Below are 6,177 nucleotides of genomic sequence, written 5' to 3' on the forward strand. Positions count from 1 at the left end.
TGAATGAGACCCATTGTCTATGCATATGTTGGTGTCCCCTGTCCCCTGAATTTTCCTCATAACCTCAGAGGAACAGACTTTTAATCACTCACTCCTTCAGAGTTCTGTTTCTGGAGGCTGAAGTAAGCACATGTGGCCATTTATGCAGCCCGCCTCGCTAGAGAGTTTGCACACAGACTGCTATAGGGGAGAGGGAACTGCAGAGAGTGCTTTTGCACAATTATACTCTGGCAATTACTTACTGAATCTCAGCTCCACAGAGACACACACTATTACAAATGGAGCATCTAAGCCATGGTAAATCACCTTTGAAGGTAATCTGAACGCATATTATGCAAAACCATTATGATGGAGATGATGAGACCGAGCGAATAGGGTGTTTTATTTTCCTGGCTGAAAACTGGCAGTGTTTGAAGATTTCAAATAGCAGACACATGTTCTCTTAACACTCACCAAGATTAAAGGGCTTCCAGAAAGCATATTACACCTTTTTCCTCATATACTTTTCCCACATATTTTCTCTCCAATTAAGGTATTTGTGTCTGTCTTTCTCTGTTTCTGTTGTTCTGTTTATCTCCTTTTGTCCTTGTCCAAGAACATCTTTCCAACCACATTCTTCACATTCATTCAATTAATTTTATTCTACAGATCTGCCAGCAGATGGGAAGAGGAAGAGAGCACTTGCTTTGTTTTTTTATTTATGCCACTCCAGCAGTAGCAGACCCACCGTCTCTCAGAGTAGCAGGTGCTTGGGGGTGATAAGAACTACCTGTCAACTGGTTCACTCTCACCTGTCACATTCAGGCTGCTGTGGAGTGCTAGACATGGTCAGACCACTGCAGTGTGTGGCTGTGTACATTGAATGAGTAATACATGCATTAAGTAAAATCAAAGCAAATAATCACATAGAAAATCATTGGTTTAATTAATACCTCAAATTCAGGTTCATTCAATTGAATTAATGAATTATTTTCAATCAATTTTAATTTGATTAATTAATTAAATGGAAATAAAATCAAACATTTTTAGTTTCATGGAGGTACAATAAAAATTAACATTAGTTAATGCATTAGTTATCAATATGCTCTATGATCAGTATTTTACAGCATTTATTAACCTTTCTCAACTTGTGTTAGTTCACAGTGTGCTAACTAATGTTAACAGATAAACTTTTGATTTAAAAAATTGTATTAGTTAATGTAGAAATTAACATTAAGGTGTATTAATGTTGCAGAAGTATTGTTTATTTGTGATTCATGTTCACAGCACTCTTAAAAATAAAAGTTCCAAAAGAGGAATTTTGCAGTGATGCCATAGAAGATTCAATTTCGGTTGCCCAAAAGAACCTTTAAGTGAACAGTTCTACAAAGAACCATATTTTCATAGTGTGAAGAACATTTTAATAATCTAAAGTACCTTTTCCCATGGATTCCATGGATGTTATAGGTTCTTAATGGAACCATTGATGCCAATTTTTTTGAAGCTTAAAAGCTGCAGTGCCTATTAAAGGGTTAGTGCACCCAGAAAATGAAAATCATTATCCCCTTATGTTGTTCCAAACCAGAACACAAAGAAGATATTTTGAAGACTGTTGGTAACCAAACAGTTTCAGCTCCCATGTTTCAGTATGGACAAAAAATACAATGTAAGTCAATGGGAATCAAAACTGTTTGTTTACCAACAATCTTCAAAATACCTTCTAACTTCTTGATTCCAATACATCCTCACTGTATGGTGCATTATTGTATGTGGACTGTAAGTATCGGAGACTATGGAGTACTGTGATAATCCTGTGGAGCCAGTACTGATTATAGAGGTGCTGTTTGCAATAAATTCAATACTGGGGGGCTTACACAATTCCATTATAAACAATGCAAAATGAAGCTAAGTGGCTTGTAAAAACAAAAGGAGAGATGGTTTACAGGCTGGGTAAGAATGACTTAGTCACACGGATTGAATTAAGAGTCCAAGTAAATATAAATGAACTCACTGTTGTAAATACATATAGTTGTTAAAGTAACTGTAAGTGTAGAATTGCTGAAATTAAGCTAATAAACAAAATGCTGGGGTTTCCATGTTTTATGGGGACATTACATAGACGTAATGGTTTTTATATACTTTCTATCCCCTTACACTACCTCTAAACCTTCACCTCCCACAAAACTTCCTGCATTTTGATTTATGAGCTTGTTTCCTCGTGGGGACCAAAAAAAAAAAAAAATCTCCTCACAAGGACAAAATGTACTGGTATTACTATACTTGTGGGGACATTTGGTCCCCATAATATAAGGAATACCAGGACCACACACACACACACACAGGTTTATTTTTGTGAAAAGTGGGGACATCCCATAGGCGTAATGGTTTTTATACTGTACAGACCGTATATTCTGTTGCCCTACACCAACCCTACCCCTAAACCTACCCCTTACAGGAAACTTTGTGCTATTTCAGATTTTCAATACACTCCATTCTGTGTGCTTTATAAGCGTTATGAAAAGTGGGGACATGGGGGAATGTCCTGAAAAGTCACCTTCTCCTTGTAATACCTATGTCATACCTTTGTCATTATACAAATTTATGTCCTCATTTGTCACAAAAACGCGCGCACACACACACACACACACACACACACACACACAATTGGAATCAAACGGGAAAACAAGCTCATTGCAAAACTGAAATTCCAGTCATTTTAGTGTAACAAGTTGCTAACAAAGGAATTAAACAGGAACTATCACCCACAGCAGTGAACTCCTTCAAACCCCAGAGTGCTTGAGAAGCTGGAAAATGAATTGGATTTTTGTGTAGGAGTAGCATATTTCACTCCAGGCTAGCCTGGCTCTGGGTCCACTTTCACTCAGTGTGATTAAATCTTATTTCGTGTTATTTCATCAACATTATTCTTGCGAACTTACCCTCTGATGATCAGCCTCATCTTTCAGGCATAAACCATCTGGAGGTGTTTTCAGCCACCATAGTCACACAAGATGTTAATCAGCACCCACAACATTATGTAGCAAGCAAGATAAGAAATGCAAACAAAGCAGTTTTCCTGAGAAAAACATGTAGTACAACATATAGATGCTTACACTATCAGTTAGTGACAGAAGTTGTCTCTTGAATAATTTATGGAATGTTTTTATTGCCCCTTTCTTTACATTTTATGACCTGATATTTTTGTCTGAGTGTTGTGAGATATTGGGTTTGTTGTGATAATAGTGCTAGTGGAATCTGTGGGAAAGATGCTCTTTAGAGTGTCCAATAAATATGACATGTGCTGAACAATACAGGTGCAACCCTTTTATAGGAACAGAGGAAACTGTTTCCCATCCTTGCCTTAAACTTCCCCAAACTGGACAGGGAAAATTATGGAGTTAAAGCATTTTAAACTAAAACATCCCATTAATATTTAATCTTTAAAAGACAATTACACATTGATATGATTGAGTAAACATGCCTACACACGTGACATCACAAAGAAGAACAACAAGAACTGCACGCAATGAGCCCAGTTCTATACTCAGCTGAACTTTCAGTGACAGGAGTTTTAGTGAATTATTTACTAAAGCCTGCAGTGCAGAGGAAAAAGCATGTGCATTTAAGCGCTTTGTGTACCTATATTTTCAGATTTCAGTATTCGATAAGGAAAATCCAGTACATTTAAAATATACAGTATATACACTCTTAAAATTACAGGTTCTTTATTGGCAGCAACCTTTGTTTACACAACATGTTACTTAAAGTGGAAAAGGGTTCTTCAGATTATTAAAATGATCTTTACACTAAGGGGAAAACATGTGCAATTAAATGTATTTTTTGTTGAACCCAAAATGGGTTTTCTAAAATCCTTTATTTTTAAGAGTGTACAGTAGAGTCATTCCACAGAGATTCAGTTTGTGTTTGCAAATTCACATTACAATGCCCATTTCATTTACTATATTTATATATATTCAGGCCATTTACAACATTACTAAATGAACTAGTCCTCCACCATACACAATATCTTGTAATGTGCTTGGGGAAAAAACATTATGGCTGTTGATCATAACTGAAAGTGCATTCTTTTACATCTATACATAGATGAAAAGAGTTTGATCTTTTTCAAATGCTAGCCAGCCTGCTGTGCATGTGCCTGTGGCGCAGGGAAGCTGAAGGGGGTGGATGGTCAACCTGTCTTATCCTATTAACATAACTGAAGCAATAGCAGAACCACCAGTCTTCTCTTCCTCTTCTACTCTTGTTCTTATATGTGTTTTCATGTAAATTTACATTACTTGCTTTTAATATACAAAGAAAATGAAAGTCTGTTTACAGTAAATTCAAGCATAACTATAGTGTTCTTATCGTACCTTTGATAAATATGGGGTGTAATATTGGAAGTCATGGTTTACTTTGGTTAGATACAGCTTACAGTCTGTTGATTCTATGACATTTTATTAGGCCGCTTAATTTGAGAAAGACATAAATATAGCATCAGATGTGATCCTGGATCAGACCAAATGTAGGTTTATTACTGCTGTTGATGCAATAAATGACAATATGGTGTGTGTGTGTGTCATGTTTTCCTACATTACTATTCCCACAAGGATGGTAAAATCTGAAATCACTATTGTGGGAACCAACCATCAGTAGTCATGGGGAAAATGGCTTGTTAGACATACTATATTTTTCTTAATGTAACTGCAGAAAGGTAAGGTAAGGTAAATTCCCCACAATGACAGAAAAACAAACATAAAAAACAAACATGTTTATTATGTTTAAACAAAACTTACTTTGTTTATGTGCAGAAAAAATGGCTAGAGGTGTCCATGTGGATGTGATTCCGTTTTCTGGCTCACAGTGTACAGTACAGTACACCTCCATATGCAAAATAAACAACCGCATCCTGACTTCTAGACATCCTGTTATGTAATCTCTCTCTCTCATTATATATATGAAAATAGAGAGGGAAAGAAAAAGACCAAGGTATGCCCTGACTGTTGACATCTTAAGTGGCTCTGGCATCAGCACTTTATTGCGTAACGTCCTCCCAGGGTCTGAACATGTGAACACAAAAAAGTTTCCTTCTTTACCACAGGACACTTCCTCTGTACTCTAAAGAGGTTTTCCATCAACATACTGTAAAATAACTATGATCAGAGCAAATAGCTAAACATATCACGAGAGCATTACACCTATTATCTCAGTGTCAGAGCTTCTGAACATAGTGCTGTAATCTGTTTTATTTGTTTTTTTCCCCACCAATTTAATCACAACAGAGACATTTTTCAGTTGTATTCTGTGTCACAACATAATATAATATGCAGTATGATTACACCATGTTGTGTTACCAAAGCTACGTTTAAATGAAGTGATAAACTCTCGGATTTTGTTGGTGGCACTTTGCCATCAAATAAGGAATACACAGTCTTTAACCTGCACTGCACGGTCATCATCATCATCATCATCATCATCATCATCATCACCACCACCTGGCTCTGAATACAGAGGACTCTTATTTGAAATCATCTTAAAACATAACAGATGTTATGTTAACAGAAGAAGACAGACACTGAATTGATCTCATGTAAGGTAATTTAACCAAACTGAGATTATAACTTTAGTTTTGGATGTATTTAGCAAAAGTCACCTGCAAACATAGCAGTTTTTGTTTATGTGATTTGTAGTTTAACTAAGTAGAGTCAGACACTGGTTTTCTCTCAGTATTCAATGAATAATTTTTCAATGGCCATTTTGCTACAAGAAAGAAAATCCTTCAGAGGAATCTTTAGTCCCATTGTACACTATAGTACACACACCAGCAGCCGCAAAATACTACAATGGCAGATGTGTTTCAAAAATTGTCCTTGATGATTAAAGAAGAAGGAGGGAAAAAAACTAAAAGACGGAAAAAGAAAGAGTCCAAAATAACTTTACAAGTTGCCATGGCGATGATGAAAAATTAGCCCTGGCTTTACCTGTCGAGGGCAGTCGTGTGTGTGTTTGCATGTGCGTATAAAATAAACACGTGTTTCACATTTGTTCTCCCAGGAAAGAAAGAAATGCAGAAGGAAATGGAAAATGTTGTGTACATATATATATATATATATATATATATATATACAGTGGGTACGGAAAGTATTCAGACCCCCTTAAATTTTTCACTCTTTGTTATATTGCAGCCATTTGCTAAAA

This window comes from Sinocyclocheilus anshuiensis, unplaced genomic scaffold (assembly GCF_001515605.1).
Source record: "Sinocyclocheilus anshuiensis isolate Anshui unplaced genomic scaffold, SAMN03320099.WGS_v1.1 scaffold728, whole genome shotgun sequence".
In the NCBI taxonomy this organism is placed as follows: Eukaryota; Metazoa; Chordata; class Actinopteri; order Cypriniformes; family Cyprinidae; genus Sinocyclocheilus; species Sinocyclocheilus anshuiensis.